The 19,707-nt window shown below is 37.0% G+C and overlaps 1 protein-coding gene and 1 long non-coding RNA gene across 2 annotated transcripts in view; one reads left to right on the forward strand and one right to left on the reverse strand.

Moving 5' to 3' along the window:
• The window catches only part of LOC132493282 (uncharacterized), a 34,331-nt gene extending 27,834 nt beyond the window's left edge, over positions 1 to 6,497 (forward strand). The window contains exons 2-3 of the long non-coding RNA XR_009532968.1: positions 4,306 to 4,371; positions 4,572 to 6,497. This is a non-coding gene — a long non-coding RNA (uncharacterized LOC132493282). The remainder of the gene's footprint in view (positions 1 to 4,305; positions 4,372 to 4,571) is intronic.
• Positions 1 to 19,707, reverse strand: part of LOC132493267 (BCL-6 corepressor-like) — a 204,718-nt gene that overhangs the window by 75,761 nt on the left and 109,250 nt on the right. The gene's annotated exons all lie outside the window — the stretch shown is intronic.

A 19,707-nucleotide genomic window follows, 5' to 3' on the forward strand; every position in this document is an offset into this window, starting at 1 on the left:
GTTCCACTGTTACGACTCAAGCACTTCCCAAAGGTCCACCTACTAATACTATCACGTTGGGCATTAGGGTTTCAACATAGGAATTTCAACATAGGAATTCAATGTATAAAACATTCAGACCAGGGCCTCCCTGGTGGCGCAGTGGTTGAGAGTCCGCCTGCCGATGCAGGGGATGCGGGTTCGTGCCCCGGTCTGGGAGGATCCCGTATGCCTCGGAGCGGCTGGGCCCGTGGGCCATGGCCGCTGGGTCTGCGCATCCGGAGCCTGTGCTCCGCGACGGGAGAGGCCACAACAGTGAGAGGCCCACATAACGCAAAAAGGAAAAAAAAAAAAAAAAAAAACATTCAGACCATAGCAGATACTTGGGAGTCGAAGCTTGTTCTAAACTTTATAGCTGGGAAGACTCTGTGAAGCTAGTATGTGTGGCTGAGTCATGCATGTTTGAAGATGATAAAAGACCCATCCCAGCAGAAAAATCCTACACACAACTGAGAAACCACTGGGCATTGTGAATGAGTGTATGCCTTGGCAGAAAGATGTTACAGCTGTTCCTCCTCACATCTGTGAGTGAATTATGCATGATATTGCAAGAGGACTTTTTAAATATGAGCAATTTGGAGCAAAAATGACAGAAAAGAGAAGTGCAAAGAAACAAGGTGAGTGAGTATTGAAAGGCAGAAGTGGTATATTGGTAGGCCTGGAAATCAACTGTCAGTAATTTAAATTGATTAAATGTAGCATAGAAAATGTACAAGAAAAGGTTGAGGGGATCAAATTAACAGGCAAAAGAAACAATTTTTCTCAACAGTAACATTTTTGCTGTATCAAAGTGAAAGCAATCCGTAAGAGATTGAGAAAATGAGTATATTTTCTCATTCCTTTGTCATGTGACAAATCATTCCTTTGTCACATGACTAGATCTAAGGTGAAAATTAGAACTTTATCTCAATATAAGGAGGCAGTCATTCTTAGGAAATAACATTTCAATTGAACAAGTAAAAGGAGATCAGAGGCATGAACCAAGAGATAAGAACTTGTCTCACTTATTCGTAAACTATGGGGCCCAACTGTCGAACAATAATCAGTATGGAGGCTGCAGAGAACAAAGTTTTATTTGGGGTCTTGATAATTGCAGTCCTGGAGACACAGATTCAGGTAAAACCCAGAGATGCTCTGTGGAAGAGAAAGAGTCAGGGACTTATAAAGATAAAAGGTACAAGGTTGTTAAAGCTGTCTATCAGGGATTATGATTGACTGTGACGCAGGAAAGGAAATATTTGTCCTTAAGGGATTCTCTGTCACAAGTTATTTTAGGGTAAGAGTCCGGTAAGTATCTTGAGTTTCTGGAACGTGGACAGATGCTCTGGATGCCTGTGTCAAAGCAATAGGTAGTCAAAGTTCAGATTCCATCTCGGCTGAGATGTGCCTAAGTCACACTTCCTCAGTGGCTTCCTCAGAGGCTCCATGTGAGAGAGCTCTCCCCACCAGTAATGACTCCATTTCTATTTTCCTTTCACACAACTTACCTTCACTCCTCAGATGTGTTGGGAACTGATAAGCATATTCTCACCATAGTCCTTGTTGTCGCTCACTTGCATTAAAGTGGACCATAGCCAACATGAATAACTGATTATTGAGTTTTGTTGTATTTTTCTCAAATTCAGAGTTATTTATTTTAAAGCATCAGTAAGCAAACTATGGCCTAAAGGTGCAATCTATTCTTGAGCTAAGAATGGTTATTACATTTTGAAAAGGTTGTAAGAAAAGAAAAAGAAAAAAGGAAAAAAAGAAAGAATATGTGTTACAGACCTATGTAGCTCATAAAGACAAAAATATTTATTACCTGGAGGGCTCAAATTTAAGGGGATAAAGTTGATATTCACATTCATTATATATATATATGAATATAATAAATATATTATGAATAACAACTGAATATAATGAATGCGAAGGTTTATATATACACAGTTAAGTATAAGAGAACAATTTTGTCTTACACATTGTAGGATTTCACGCCCTAAAGGGTGGATTTCTCGATAAGAGAAAGAGAAGATATATATTTACCAGTTCATAGTTTATTGAGGACAAGAAGGAAGAGGATTGAGGCAAGTTCACTTCATTTTTGCAATGACAACATTACAGAGGAAAATGAAGTAAAAAATGTGAAACAGAAGCCTGATTGTGGAAGATGCATGAAGGGAATGAATAAGGCAATGAAAGGGTATAAACTACTTTGAGAGCTCTGATGCCAGGAGGAAAGTGGCAAGTAGTCATGTATGTCCTTGCAGGTATTTGTAGGTTGTCTTCCACCCTGAGATTTCTCTGCTGCTGCCCCTCCCCTAAACAAGTGTCAGAGAGGATTGGAGCTCTGTCTTCACAGCGCTTGCTGACTTTCCAAGAGAAACATTGTACAGATAGACCCACAGACATACTGAAATAGATATCCGCAGCTCTGCTGGATGTGTAGTATTTAGCTTCTTCAGTCTGTGTGTGAAACACTTCTAACCTGTTTCCCCTACTCCAGTGCCCACAGGGCCACCAGTTTTCAACCTGTTTTCTCTGTCCTGTTAAACACACCTCTTTTTCTAGCAGCTGAATGGGAAGGAGGACCCCCGTTTCAGTTGTTATCTTCCTCGAAACTGTTCATTCTAAACGAATTCTCACATTTCCCTTCAGAATCTATCTACCATCTCCCTCTATGTCCAAACTCCTCCTGATAGACAAATTTATTGAACACTTAAATGTATACCAATTACCGTTTGTCAGTGGCATTTAACCCTCACAAATATTATCCACATTACACAGTTAAATACTGAGACTTAGAGAAAGTTAGAAACTTGCCAAAAGTTGCAAACTTAACAAGTGACATGTCTAGGATTCAGGCACAAAAGATTTGAGCCCAGAGGCCATGCTCTTAACCATGAAGTTAAACCCTCTAGGAAGAAGTTAACACCTGTTCAAGGGAAATGGAGGGTCCATACCAGCTCCCTTATTTATACCAGCCTCCAGAGGGGAAAGTTTAACAGAAAAGTGCTCCCATTTAATTTTTCTATTTCTTTAACCACTGAATTAAACAATAACACATCCTCCTTAAATGTAATCTCTCTTTGATTCAAGCTTTCTGATTATTTCAGAAACTTCAGTGAATAGTTTATATCTTCATAATTTTTTTCTTTAATTTCAGAATTTTGTGAGAAGGATAATGCTATTTTCTTTTAAGTGATTAAATAATTTTGTAATTTTCTATGCTAAAAAGTATACTTATAGTATAGTATATATAAAATTCTATGTATTTAATGTCTACTTTTGTTAAAGCATTGTAAAATAACAACTGAATTGTACTCAAATAAATACATCGTTTTCCTCAACATTGACTTAATGTGCACTATAGTTCATATTTTTTTCTGATTAGTTCAGAATTATCAAATTAGAGAATTATTGTTTTGAGACTGGTTTTTACTAACTCTAACTTCCATGTTCCTAATTTCCATGTTCCTAATGAGTAAACTAAGCTTTATTTATCCTTAATATTTTCTAACCTCTTCACTTCAATTGAACTCTGGATTGTTTCAAATGATTCCCCTGGGGCTTCCCTGGTGGCACAGTGGTTGAGAGTCCGCCTGCCGATGCAGGGGACACGGGTTCGTGCCCCAGTCTGGGAGGATCCCACATGCCGCGGAGCGGTTGGGCCCGTGAGCCATGGCCGCTGAGCCTGCGCGTCCAGAGCCTGCGCTCCACAACGGGAGAGGCCACAACAGGGAGAGGCCTGCGTACTGCCAAAAAAAAAAAAAAAAAAAAAAAAAATCAAATGATTCCCCTACCATCTCCACCACAAATTTACCTTTCTCTTTCTCTAGTATAAGAGGAGCCAGACTGCTTCTTACATTTCTGCCACTTTCTGATTATTATTCTATGATCTCTGCATTCCCCTAATTTTAACTTACTGTTAGGAAGTAAAGTTGGCCCTCTCTCTTTGCAAACCACTCCTGTATCCTCCAGAACCAGTGCCCACTTCTACTTTCCTGAATGAGGTCAACTACAGTTCACCAAGCTTACCATTTTTTAATGTTAATTAATTAATTAAAATAAATTAATTTTATTGAAGTATAGTTGATTTACAGTGTGTTCGTTTTAGGTGTACAGCAAAGTGATTCAGTTATACATATACAGATATCTATTCTTTTTCAGATTCTTTGCTCATATAGGTTCTCATAGACCAAGCTTACCAGTTTTATAGTGTCATTGCCTGTCTTCATCTATGCCATGACCTCATTTCTCATTCACGTCTCAAAATTAAACTTTCAGAACTCTACTGCAACAACGATCAGTGGTCTACTGAACTTGTGTAAGATGACCAGAAGTTGAAGTATGGTAAGCATTACTAATATAAAAGTCCAACTACTGTCTGTTCTGCAAATGAATATATATTTAATACTAAATATATGTTTAATACTAAAAGTTTCACCATGGTAGTGTGAGTCTTTCCAAAATTTATTACATTCCTATTATATGCCAAGCACTGACTTACTCTTTGATTTTATTTTTCCCCCAATTTTGTTTTCCAAACACAGAATGACAACTTGGTGAAAAAAACCCTGCGGCATATACCAAATACCAAGATGTGCATCCTCTGCCCATCCTCATTTCTGTATTCCCACTCATCCCATCGTAATTAGATTCTGCCACTTTTCTCCTGAGCCCTATAATAGTCTCATGTCTACTCACTTCCCATCTCTTCCCCGTCTTTTAATCTCAAATGCCGTTCATACATACAGAACGTCACCTGAATGATGTTCATAACTGATGGCTGCTTGCTTTCTTAAGAATGCTTAAAAGATGCAGTGTTGGAAGAGAAAGCTGTCACCACCTGCTGACTTGTGCCCAAAGTCTCCGAGGCTGAAACTTCTGCTTTCATAAATGGGGAGGCCCAGCACAGAAGTGAAATGAAGAAGTGCCATAAAAGAGCTTATGAGCCTTTTAAAGACTTCCCAGGAGATATACACACACACATACATGTACACAAGATGTTCAGTGTGATTTCAGAGAAATTCTCAGAGACCTCATATGTCTCGAACACTGGGTAAGACCTCTGCTTCCAGACATTCTAAAATTTACTCTTGAATAATGCAACCCAGAGAGCGGTGTACTTGGACCAAATTACTTATATCCCTTATAGTATTATTTCTGGCAAATTACCCCATCTGCTTTTGGCTTGCATAACAGACAATTGCAAGAATTTCTTTTCTATCTATTGGTAGAGGTCCTCTTCCATCACATCCTTTATACAAAGACTATATAAATGCACATAATATCTTACATATTATTTCATAGGTTTAAGAGATACTTGGTGTCCAATGTAGAATAACATGGACTATGGGCTAACCATGTTCTATAAAGAATAAAGTAGTTCTTTGTAAACTAGACTGTTTATATATTTCATACACACTCTGTTTCCCAGTTATTCTCTCTTATCACTTAATAAATTCTTTTGATGTCTTTTCTATATCATTTGTACTAAAGTGAAACAAAGTGAGATGTTTTTGATTGCTCCATACCTGGACAAAAGTGTTAGAATGGAAGCCTAGAGGCTGCTATGGTGGTAGCAGTCATAATGAAAATGAGAGAACCCCTAAATGGATGTGGTTTTCCTGCTTCAATTACCTGGAGATTGTTTTCCAGTGCTGACACCAGGATGTCCTGAATTTTGCTTTAGTGAAAGGAATTAGTGTTTCCTCTACAGTTTTAATTATAATTTTGTTTCCTCTAAAATTGCTACGTAATTTCATTGACCATTGAGTTAATACAAAGTGAACTCCTTGGCCTGGCCCTCCAGGCACTCCAACTGTTCTAACCTATCCCTGCTGCTCCATCACCTCCCCTTCTCCTACACATGGGCCTGTGCTGCCATCAAACTGCACAAACCTCTCTTCTCTCAAGTGCTGGGGAGTTTTCTAATCTCTGTCACTTTTCATTCTGCTGATTATGTCAGGAATTGGATTTTCTTAGATGTGATGCATATTAAATCTACTTTACATGTATAACATGTTTATATAGTTAATAAATTTGACAAAAAATTATTAAATGATACCTAATGATGACTACGTTACAAAATCATATATATATATATATGCCTTTTCATATATATTCATGTCTTTCAACACTAACCTCACCCTCTACATTCTCATAATACTTAAAATATGCTTGCCTTATGTTTTCCAGGCCATTGCATGTGGTGCTCTCTTTGCCTGGAGTTCTCTCCTTCCTCCGTTCTTCTACTTGCCACCACTTCCCCATGTAATGACCCGATTTGGAGAAGACTTGTTTCTGCCCCTCTTATGGGTTCCCTTAGTACCCTATTCTAAGTTCTATTAATTCAGACTGCATTGTAACTCCCTGTTCATTGTCTTCATCATTGTGTCCCCAATGCGTATACAGCACCTAAGGTTTGGAAAGTACTCAAATAAATGAAAGTCGGTGACATTGAAATACATGTATAACTGGTTTAGAAGAGTGAAATGATCATTGTTATTGAAAGTCATAAAGATACTTACGCCTTTGACCCAGTAATCCAGGAGTCAAAAATTCACATGCTTTCAGGGTCAAGCAAGTAATCTAAATGTGCCATGTTGGCCTGGGGGGGAAGGCAATGGGAATACAGGTTACTGTACTTGCCTCACCTAAACACATTCAGATTTACACTTTTATAAATACTGTCGATACAAGCCAAACAACCATCACCCCTGTCTCATTCAAAGAAACAATTCTGTAGAGGAAAAAAATATTCATAATAATGTTATTTGTGAATCTATCTGTAATAAGGAAAAAATGAAGACAAATGGCTAGTAATAGGAATCTGATTAAATTAAATATAGATTGTATCCATTAAATATCATATATTCTTTTTTTTTTTTTTTTTCTTTTTGCGGTATGTGGGCCTCTCACTATTGTGGCCTCTCCCGTTGCGAAGCACAGGCTCCGGATGCGCAGGCCCAGCGGCCATGGCTCACGGGCCCAGCCGCTCCGCGGCATATGGGATCCTCCCAGACCGGGGCACGAACCCGTATCCCCTGCATCGGCAGGCGGACTCTTAACCACTGCGCCACCAGGGAGGCCCTATCATATATTCTTTAACATTAAAATAATCCCCCAATTGTAATATATGAAAAATGCTTTCGTTATTGGAAATAGTGAAGGAATAACACAAAACCCTGTGTTTGCTGTAATTGCAACCATGTAAAAATGTACATCCTTGTTTAAAAACAAGGATTAATCAAAATGAAGATAACTATGTTAGGGTGCTCAAAATAGAAATGATTTTTGTAAAGTGCAGCATTTAATAATGCCGTCATTTTTCCAATCCCAGTCTCTGGAGAAAACTTTGGCAACATCTCTTGGAGACTTAGAAGATGATACCTAGCAAGCAGAACCAGGTGACTCTGGGTAAAAGCTGAAGAATATGAATTGTGGGCTGAGCTACAAATAACGTTGTCAGAGCAACCTCCAAAGATTTCATAGAAAAGGCATGACTTGGATTTCTCTCTTTTTTTTTTTTTTTAAGGAAAATGACTAACAAGATCCCTTTTGAAACAGTTGTGATACAGTGAGGGATAAGATACAATAAGTTTGATAAAGAGTTTTGTTGAGAACTTGGGATAAACTGGCATAACCTTGAGATCAGAAGTGAGACTCCCTAGTGTAGCCTTAGCACATTATTTTGTGTGTGTGTATTGATTAGTTTTCAGTGACGTAACACTTATGTGATGCCAATCTGCCTTCCATGCAGATAATATTTATTTAATAATAAAATATTAAGAACAATATAATAATTCTATAATGATAATAATGGTTATTATAAGTAAAAAAGTTCAATTCTCCTTGTTAAGAGACATTTAATATATTTCTCTGATTCTTTATGATGAAGGCTTGATTATCTGTTCTCAGGGTTCTTCTGTGATACTATATATAACCTCCTGGAAACAGGACTGTGGAAATACTGATAGTATCAACGGAAATCATTGTAACTTCTTCCTTGGAAAGGGCGTATTCCATCAGTCTCATTGCCTCATTTGTTAAGCTGAATCGCCATCCTCAGTGAGAGGTTATTTCAGTGTCCAAACTTCCTGCAAGGATTTATGTATTAACCCCATTCTGTTTGAGTTTAGACCAGGAGTGTCCCTTAAGTTATTTTATGAACCCAGGTTTCCTGTAGTTTGCAAAAGCTGGCCCAGCCCACTGGCAGAAAATCTGCTTCTGATAGCATAGTCCTGTGGTAACAACTTTGGTATCTTGCACAGATAAGCAGCCTTGATATAGGTCCATGTGGTTAAGGAGGAAGACATTGTCAGTAATTACTTTTACGGGGGATATTCTAGTTAGCAATTTTTTTCCAGTTCGAGGTAAACATGTAAGTCTGGGCTTATCATAAATAGCAATATATCCAAAGTATCATTCTCAGACTACACACACATTTTTGACTCTAGCTTTCTGTGTAACGTTAGAAAAACAAACAAACAAAAAAGCATAGTCAAATCACCTATTACCTCAAAATAAGGAGCTGTGTGGCAGCATCAGGAGGCATAATGAGTGAAGCCAGAATTAACAAGGAGCAGGGCTGAGTGTGAAACCCCTGCAGTTCCGGCCTGATCATTGAAACTGGCACCTGATTGCCCTTACAAGTGATACCTGTTCACTCAGTTCTTGAAACAATTAAATATATACCGTAAATATCATGGTTCTGCTAACACCTTTTGTGTGTTTTCTGAAGCCACTGGTAGAACTAACCTTTTTAACCATCTGCTGAGGACAGAAGTCACGTTATAAGTCAAGTGGAGCTTTGAGTTCTATTTCCATTTCTAAACGTTTGACCACAAAATTAAACCTCAGATTCTTAAAGAAGAATTCAGTCTTCTGGGTAAGTGGGTTAAAAGATGTTTGAGGAGATTACTGTCTCAGTTAGCCATCCAACTAATCATCACTCATGCTGAAGTTTTGAATCAGAGAAAAAAAAAAGTTGAACCAATATTTGTTAAATTTTGCACACAAATAGCCCTAGGGAGCACAGAAGGGAAGACTTTTTCCATTGAAAAAATGTATGACTTTTCTGAATAAATTAATATGTATCTTAATCATGTATGTTTCAAATGAGGAAAAGATTAATTTAACAGAATCATTCTGTAAAACACCTACTGCTTTGAATCCTATGAAAACTTGTTGCTAATTTGAGGCTCTCAAATTTAAAGTCATAAGATAAGTTGAGCAATCAATAACCTTGAAATTTAGGAAAGTGACTGACATGGACTAGCCAGAACGTTTTTTGCAGTAATTTGATATCTAAATCTGCCCTAATCACTCTTAAAAATCAGCTAGACAGTAAAAAGTTCTCTACCTTCAAACCTCTTGATGAAGTTTTGCAGATTAATCTGAATGGGTTTAAAATTTGATGAAAGGATGGAGAGCATCTAAATTTAGTTTTTCTGGATAGCCACATGCAAAAGAATGAGACTAGACCACTATCTTATACCATACATAGATATCAACTCAAAATGGATTAGAGACTCCAATGTAAGATCTGAAACAATAAAACTCCTAGAAGAAAACATAGGCAGTATTCGCTTTGACTTTGGTTTTAGCAATATCTTTCTGCATATGCCTCCTCAGGCAAGGAGACAAAAGCGTAACTAAACAAATGGGACTATTATCAAACTAAAAAGCTTCTGTACAACAAAGGAAACATCAACAAAATGAAAACCTACCAAATGGGAGAAGATATTTGCAAATCATGTATCTAATATCCAAAATAGATAAAGAATTCATGCAACTCAACAACAAAAAAGCTAACAATCCAATTTAAAAATGAGCAGAAAAACTGAATAGATATTTTTCCAAAGAAGGTATATAGATGGCCAACAAGCATGTGAAAAATGTTCAACATCACTAATTATCAGGGAAATGTAAATCAAAACCACAGGGAGATATCACTTCACACCCATTAGAATGGCTATTATCAAAAAGACAAGAAATAAGTGCTGGAGAGGAAATGAAGAAAAGGGAACCCTTGTGCACTTTTGGTGGGAATGTAAATTAGTGCAGCCACTATGGTAAATCACATGGAGATTCCTCAAAAAATTAAGAATAGAACTATCATGTGATGTAGCTATTCCACTTGTGGGTGTTTATCCAAGGAATACAAAAACACTAATCTGAAAAGATATATGCGCCCCTGTGTTCATCACAGCATTATTTAGAATAGACAAGATATGGAGACAACCTAAGTGTCCACTGATGGATGAATGGATAAAGAAGATACACACACACTTACAATGGAATAATAGCCCTAAAAAGATAAAATCTTGGCATTTGGGACAACATGGATGGACCTTGTGGGTATTATGTTAAGTGAAATAAACCAGATGGAGAAAGACCAATACCATATGATTTAACTCATATGTGGCATATAAAAACAAGCAAAACAAAATGAATGAAGAAACCAAACTGAAACAAATAGATACAGAGAACAGAGTAGTGGTTAGCAGAGGAGAAGGGGGTGGAGGGAGGGCAAGATGGGTAAAGGGGGTCAACAATATGATGACAGTTGACAACTAACCTTTTGGTGGTGAGCACACTGTAGTTTATATAAATGTCAAAATATAATTATTATACATATAAACCTTATGTGTTATAAACCCATGAAAATATAAATAAATAAAAATTTAATAAATAAATTTACTTTCATTAACTTATGAAACAGCAACATACTTTGCCCAATTTACTTAGCTTCAGAATTTTCATTTGTACAGTTTGAACCAGAAGAAGTACCTTTATTGGTTTATATTTTTTCTAAAACTCTAAGACTAAATTGTTATTACAATGTCTTCAAAAATTATTAATAGAATGCTTTCATAATTATCTCATGTAAATATTTAGGTAAATAGCTATGTAATAGCTGAATTTTCTCAAACTGTTAAAATATTATTTCTAAAGGTATATTTCAGGTTAAGAAGGATTAAGCTTTAGAGATATAACGTTTAATGATATTTCTCAAGTGATAAGAACTTACTATCAGAAGCATGTAATATATTAGTACCCTCATTATGAAGTTCAGATTCTCCAGCAGAAAATGCTCAGGGCATATGTGAGTGATGATAATTTATTTTTCTATGCCTATATTCCTATAGCATTTCTTATCATGATGTCATTGTGTAACTGCATTTAAAATGGGCTCTTAGGGACTTCCCTGGTGGCGCAGTGGTTAAGAATCCGCCTGTCAATGCGGGGGACACAGGTTCGAGCCCTGGTCCGGGAGGATCCCACATGCCGTGGAGCAACTAAGCCCATGCGCCACAACTACTGATGCCCACGTGCCTAGAGCCCGTGCTCTGCAACAAGAGAAGGCACCGCAATGAGAAGCCCACGCACCGCAACGAAGAGTAGCCCCCAGTCCCCGCAACTAGAGAAAGTCCACATGCAGCAACGAAGATCCAACCCAGCCAAAAATAAATAAATTTAAAAAAAGATGATTCTTTAATAAATAAATCAATCAATAAATAAAGTGTGCTCTTAAGCATTTGCCAATCAAAGAAACTCAACATAAAGACCCAAAGACCCCATCTGAGTTTGCTAAGTGATGCAGTGTTAATAAAACTGTGGCTCATTGGAATCTAGTGTGTTACAGGATTTTTTGCACACTTAGCTCTTCAGCTGATTTGGTTTGGATTCTAGTCAAATTACTTGGTACCTTGGTTAAGTGGGCTTGTGAAAAATACCTGATGTATACAACCAGTTCCTATGGAGCTAATAGCTATGTGTTTGCTAACTATTTTGTGAGAAGAAAAGATCAGAGAGCAAAGAAAGCTGGATTTCCTTAAAAGCACTGAACTAACTGTCACATGTATGTAAAGACTGGGTAATTACTGGGCAGAAAGAGGCCTGCCAGTAAAAGCCAACTATATGCAGCTCCCTTCTTTTGCTGAAAATCTGTCCTAGTTTCATGTTAAATTATATATTAAAAGAATACTACATTTTTCTATAATGATGTTTTTATAATACAGAGGGTATGTTTCTGACCAAAGACTCTACATCCACAATATATGATAAAAGCAAAGGTATAATGATAAAATATCATACTCAACTCATTTAAGTAGTAAAGTATATTCTAAACCTCATAATGGACAAATATAGTCACTGTGAGGTGGTTCTATAAGTCTCTAATATATTTTAAAAAGGTATATATCATATTCAAACGAATTTCTACTATATCTTAAATTATAACTATATAAAAGGAACACATTAACTTTAATGACCACTTATTTACACTAATATAAGTCTGTTCCCCAACAAGAAAGATGTACATATGTATATGGGTGTTTGTATGAGTTAGGTAACTGGCATCTTTTAAAAAAACTGTTCAAGAAAGTTTGAAGTAATGAATTTTCATGTAGCATGAGGAGGTAATCCAAATCATTCTCCCATATTTCCTTAATTCTAAGGTACCATATGTTGTATATGTCCTTAAGTTAGGGAAACTTTTTTTGGAAATAAAAAGCAAGTACACCAAATGTGCACATTAGAAGGAAAATTCTGGTTTTATAAATTTTATAATGAAAAAGGAAAATGGAATACATATTTTTATTTACCTTAGAATTAAATTTGAATTTAAGCTTAATTTCTACAGTAACCTTTAGAAATTTTTATTATGCAGTCTTTCTTGATGATAATTTGTAATTTGCTATGATTGATTTAGAATTTCCAAATTTCCATCCATTTTTAGAGTTCAAAATTTTGGCTAAAACCGTCAATTATTTGAAATCCTCTCTCAATCTAGACTGTGCCTGAGGCCAGTACCTGAGCTGATCCTCTAGAGAGCTTCATGGAGAGTATAATAAGGGGAGCCCTTGTTGAGTAATTTATACTTGATTAACATCATCATGAATTGCTCCCAACTTTATTCATGATTCTGAACACTTGAGATAATTGAAATACCAAAAGAATGAGTATAAAGCTATTAGAACGAGTGGATACTTGAGCCTGCTCAGAGTCTCTTTGAGGCAGAGGCTCATTTTGTGCATAAGTGTAAAGAAATATATTTTTGGAAAAATAATTCTAGTTCCAGTTAGAAGATGGTGAACTCAGAGATTTCATTTATCACTGCTCAAAGCGTTTAGAGCCATTGAAAACATTTCCCCCTAGACATTGACATGATGGACTTATTTTAATCAGCAATTACAAAAGTTGACCAAGTGCCAGGCATCAGTGAGTAGATTATTGGGCAAAAATCCATTTTTTCCCCTTGTACACAACCTGGATGCATCCTGTCCAAGAACAGACTTAAACAGGCAAGGGAAAGTTTATTGAAAACTATTGCAGTTGGAGAGAGAGATTGGACTAAACTCTGCTGAAACAAAAGGTGGGACAGCTTATGAATTCTGGAGTGAGCTAGTGGACTGGTACTGGAGGACATTAGGAGGAGACTGGTTAATGTGATTAGGCCATCTGTGTTTGCTAATCAGCACTTATTGAAGTTAGACTCTTGCCCTCCCACAGAGAATGCGGTGCTATCTTTCTTGATGATTACATTTCGAAAAATGGCTCCCATGTCCGTGAGAAAGACATTCCTGGGTTGTAAATCTGGCAAGATTACTAGAAGAAGATTTACGTGTCAAAGGGGTGAAAAAAGAATTTGCATGTTTTTTAGAGTAAATGTTCTAAATAAGGGGAGGTCAAGGGCCTGTAAGTCAGGAAGAAACCTGTCTAAAGTTTTATTAAGCTGAAAGGAATGTTAAGGCTGTCTTGGTCAATCTAAACCTTGAACACAGGTACAGATGTTTACCAACTCTAGAGAAAAGCCTACAAGTACGACCAGCTCCTTTACCTTTAATCTCCCATCCTCCCTAATCTGATTTAGGTATTTCACTTGTGTTGTCACAGGCTTACCAATATCACAGAATTTATCGGGTCGAATTGCAATTTTTTGTCTGTTTACTACTCTTGACACTAGACTGTAAGGTACCTGAGAACAGGGATCCTGTTTACATTTGTAACCATAGGACCTACTGTAATTCCCCTTACCTCAATTAATGCCTGCTAAAATAAACTGAATTCTATAAAATTAACAGAAAAGTAGCTGAGATAGGAAATAAGAATGTGGGAATTACAAAAAAATTAAGAGCCTTTAGTTTAGTAAAATGAAGATGGTAAGGGAATATGATCAGAAGCCATATATTCCTAGAAGGTATGAAATTTTCTAGTAAATCCTAGAAAACTAGAAGTTGGCCACACCCAGTGGAGATAGGAAAGAGGGCTCACATTTAATGTACACTATATGGTAGACACTATGTTAGCATATCAAATTGAATCGTTTATCTGTGAAGAAAGCACTGCAAACCCTATTTTATAAGTAAGAAAACTGATTCCTGGAGTGGCCATATACCACCTACAGAACAGTGAACCAAGATTTAAACACTCACCTTTATGGCCCCAAGTCATAAAGCTATTAAACTTGGCTGCCTTAAACATAAATTATAATAGTTTAAGTTTAGGAGAGAAAAATGATCAATACTTTTAACTTTGCATATGAGATGATATCCCTAGGAAGGGATCACCCTCAAAATATAAATAGAATCAATAATTATCAGATGTATCTTTAAATACTAGAGACAAGCAAGGGTGTAAAGAAAACTGGTGATGTTTGGGGGTACCTTCCAAAACTTTTGAAGGTGGTGTCACCACAAGGAGACTCTGTCTCTTGGTAGCACCATCAGCTCTGCTTCTGGATTGGATGGATATTGAGATGACATTAGAAGTGCTCTTCTCTTACAGTTAGGACATTCTCTGATTCTTTAGTAATGAAATACCTTTGATTCTTTGCTTTATCACCAAAAAAAATTGTTTAAAGGAACAACCTTTTTGTTTTTCCAGATACACACTGGGAATGCTATTTACCAACTCTCACTACATACTAGAGATATGATGGTAGTCCTCTTATATATCCCAGTATACTGTACAGAAAATATTAAGGCTACTGGCATCAGTCCCGTATGGTTAAATAAGCTATTCAAAGGAGGATATTCCTGAACTGGAGAGGGATGTCTGGGACAAGAGCAAGCAGGATGGAGAGGATTTAATCAACAATTTAGTTTTATCTGGAAGCCTGATAAAATTCAAATACCCATGTCTCGCTTACATGGGACTTATTTTTCAACATAATATGGCTTGACAATTTTTCTTAAGAATTTGGGATGAGAAGGAAAAATATAATAATTTAATCTAGTCAATAAAAGGAATATTGAGGGCTTCCCTGATGGCGCAGTGGTTGAACGTCCGCCTGCCGATGCAGGGGGCAGGGGTTCGTGCCCCGGTCCGGGAAGATCCCACATGCCGCGGAGCGGCTGGGCCCGTGAGTCATGGCCGTTGAGCCTGCGCGTCCGGAGCCTGTGTTCCGCAACGGGAGAGGTCCCAACAGTGAGAGGCCCGCATACCGCAAAAAAAAAAAAAAAAAAAAAAGGAATATTGATGTTCTTCTTATTTCTTTGAAATCCTTTGCTAAATTTCTTGACTTGTCATCTGACTGACTTTTACCCTTTTCTAGAAAAAAAGCATACCGGGAGGAAGTAAGAGCTAGTGCTTTTTAGTGTACTCTTGGCATTCTTCCAACTCTTCTGGAAAACATCATTCTATCACTTATATTCCTGTAGAACTGTAAGTTGAAATGAAGAACCCTCTTACCCAGCCTCTTCCACAAAAGTATCACGATATTCTTTAAAAGACCCTATCCAAACAGACACATTTTAAATAATTATTAGTACACCATCATGACCCAACAAGACTGCAAGGTTGCTTAGCAACAGAATCAGGCACTCTTAACAGGAACATGCATGGGAACAATGGTGAAAAGTGATGGAGATCTTACAAAGGCAAATTCTTTGAATTAAATCTTTGTGAAACGACATCATAGGGAAAATGAGTTTTTTAACCTAAGAATTGTTTCCTGAGATTGATACATTATTTCATAGCTAAACATCAACCACTTTCCATAGAATAGATAGAACAATGGAACTTTTAGTCTTTACATAATTTAGGGCACTTACAAAACATTATTTATCAGTGTTAGCTTGAAAATGAATAATATTTCTGTGTCGTCCCATTATCTTTAAAACTGTATAGATATATAAAGAAAGGAAGTTACTTACAAAAATAAATACTGCAAATGTATTTGATTAACGATGTTCTATTTTTATGTCATACATAAGTAGACTATAAAAATTGTATTCTTTTAAATTTGAACAAGATATAAGTATATATATATATATATATATATATATATATATATATACATACATACACACAAACATGCATTATCTATCTAATTCCCATTTCCAGTGGAAAAAAAAAAAGAAAAGAAAAGAAAAAGACTGCAAAGCATTGTCTCTTTGGGACTCCTAGATTGACTAATTTTTGGCTGAATGGGCTGATTTTATACTACAATACCTGTAAAGGCACTAACTTCCTTCTATTAGTAAATGGAAGAAAATCCAGTACATTTGGGCTCTGTTGATGCAATATGTAAACACCCAGCAAGTTCAAAGAGTAAGCTCAACATCCTGGCAGAAGACCTCAACTTTGACCCTAGTCCCATCTCTGGCTTGGACAATTCACTTAACCACCATAGACCTCATATTCCTTATCTCTAAAAGGAGGCCTCCAAGATTATTTTCAGCTCTAAAATTCCTAAAGTTCATGTCCATCAACTCTAAGTAGCATCATTCTTTTTCCTCACAGAAGAATTGTTTGTTTTAGTGCATTGGTTATTTGACTACTGTCTTTATGTAAATACTAGAAGTAGCAGGCTTGTTCGCCAATACATTCAAGTATCAGGCAGAATATTTTCAATACTGGGTTTTTGTTTGTTTCTTTCTTTCTTCGTGGCTGATTGCATGTTGCAGAGGTGATTTTTAGTTTCTGGAAGTTAAAAACATGCAGGTGTAGATATAATATGCTGCAGCCATTTATATCACCAGCCATAATGTTTTAAAACAACTGGCTTTTTTGCATAGTCTTTAGAAGAGGGTTAGATGAGCACTTCTGTTTTCCTTTCCTTGAGAAGTTTTATAACAACACGAAAAGGTCATCTTTAAAATGTCAGACAAGATTAACAACAAAATCTTGGAAGACAGCCAGTCCACCAAGGAAACAAACCCAAAGGACTCTTTACAGATGCAAATCTTAAATAAGCAACAGAACCCGAGAGTGGGGTGAGGGCAGGGGAGAGAAATACTTTGTAGCAAAGAAATACATTCAAGAGATGCCTCATGGCCTTGAACTGTTGGAAAGGAGTAGCAGTAAACAAACCTGGCCCCCAGCAATTGCTAAAGGGCACATTCATCAGGAAGTTGGAAGCAAGAAGTCTAAGATCATGAGTCAGAGAAGCAGAATCATGAGCCACACCCACACTGGGTTCTATATGCTATTGTCAAAACCAAGAGAAGTTGATGTAAATATTTTAATTGCAAGGAATTGAAAAAGTGGTTTTTAATCCCACTAGTTGATGCCAGGCCAGGTTTTTGATTATACAACTGAGGATGTAGCTCTATAGTCTTGACAGCTGAGTAGTAGAGAAGATGCAGTTTTCTTCGCACAAAAATACCACTTCTCCTACTAATAATTCTAAAGGGAGAGAAAGCCTTTAACAGAGAACACATTAAAGGAGAGTCACAGTTATTTAAAACCAGAAACTTAAATATTGATGGAAGAAGCAAGTAGGTTTAGGAAGAGAGCAAGCTACAGAAATTGATAAAAGCTTTGCACTTTTAGTTGAAATTTTTAAAATTATAAACAAAAATGGAGAATTCTCTGCCATTTGTATTTTATCCAGTATTCAACTAAGTGGCCTATTAGTTTAGTAGGATGAAAAGTATCTTGCTGGCAAATGTGGAAACTAATACTGAAACAAAAATAGAAGGCAGAGACATATTTTTGTAGCAAAGGATTTCACCAGCTTTGTCAAGGTTGACACAAGAATCATATTATAGTTATACTTAATATAAATGTTAGATTATGTAATACATAAATGTATATTCAGTAGAAATAGTCAATAAATTGTACATAATGTACTACAGTAGTAAATGTTAGGTTCTTTTCAATGAATACTTTATAGTGTTTTTGCAATCTTTATAAAGAGCCTAGTTTTTATTTTTTATTTATTTATTTATTTGTTTTGCTGTACGCGGGCCTCTCACTGCTGTGGCCTCTCCCGTTGCGGAGCACAGGCTCCGGACACACAGGCCCCGCGGCCATGGCTCGCGGGCCCAGCCGCTCCGCGGCATGTGGTATCCTCCGGGATCGGGGCACGAACCCGTGTCCCCTGCATCGGCAGGCGGACTCTCAACCACTGCGCCACCAGGGAGGCCCATATTAACCCTTTTTAGTATTTTCTCCCAAGACAAATCATTTTTATAGGTTGTCTCCATGGTCTTCTAGTTGCTTATCAAAATTAAGCATCAAGTCTTCTAAGTGAGCGATAGCCCCAGTCAGTGTGAGGAAATCAGCTTGGTTCTTATTGGGGCACATCTTGGTCTTGGCACAAAGTGAGTTCACATAGGGAGTTAGAAGGAGAAGAATGGGGCATGCGAAAGGGGAGTTCTCTGTTCTCATTTACCTATGCATGTTGAAACTCCACTAAGAGTTTTATTTTCATTAGCAATTTGTGATAAAAACTTAGGGTAAAGGGAATAATGAAGCTGTCCCATTATATGGCAGGACAAAAGATAGTAGTGACATCAAAATCAGGGCCTATCCATCTCATTTGCAGTTATATACTCAGTGTTTCGCATAGCATTTGACCCCTCATCAGTATTCAATAAGAAGATGCGTGTTGAATGACTTAGGGATGAATTAATGAATGAAAAAAGTTAATATGGTAGAAAATGTGTTTTATCCTTGTATTTTCGTGTGTTGACTTCTGTATTTCAAGACCCAGCACTGTAACTGACACATAGAATATAAGCAGTAAAATTTGCTGAAAGAATGAATGAGTCCCCAGAATTCTAAGAAGAATTTTAAGACCAACACAGACCCCATATCTGCCAAGGTCTATGACAGAAGTATCCAGAGAAGAAAGCCTGATCTCAGCTAGTGGTAGAGCTGACAGAATTTATCTAGTTTTAATAATTTACAGCTCATCCCATTACATCTAGGCATAGTACCTACGTGAGCCATACAATTAAATGTTGACTGAAAAAAAATGCACAACCTAAAAGTTGAGAATTCTGTTTTATTTGGAGGACATACTGAGGACTTAAATCAGGAGACAGCCTCTCAGATAGCTCTGAGGGACTGTTCTGAAGAGGTAAGGGAGGGCACAGGATATTTAGGGGTTCTTGCAAAAAAAAACCCCAGGTAGTTGGAACATCAAAAGATTACTGTTAATTAAAGAAACTAGACATCTTAAGTTAATAAATTTAGTACTTTTCTATATATGGTGAGATGCAAGAATCTGGTCTCATGGAAATCATTCCCTTGATATGCACTTTAATTATCTAGGGCCAGTATCCTGTTTTCTCCATCCTGAATCCCCTCAGGGTGCAGCATTGGGGGTGGCTTCAGTGGCTGATGGCTTGATGGCTATAACATCCTTTGTTACTGATACCGCAGGCTACATTCTTTGTCCACGTAAATGACTTGAATATGGATAGTAAATCTGTGGATTTGCAAAAC

The sequence above is a fragment of the Mesoplodon densirostris genome, chromosome 7, assembly GCF_025265405.1.
Source record: "Mesoplodon densirostris isolate mMesDen1 chromosome 7, mMesDen1 primary haplotype, whole genome shotgun sequence".
Classification (NCBI taxonomy): domain Eukaryota; kingdom Metazoa; phylum Chordata; class Mammalia; order Artiodactyla; family Ziphiidae; genus Mesoplodon; species Mesoplodon densirostris.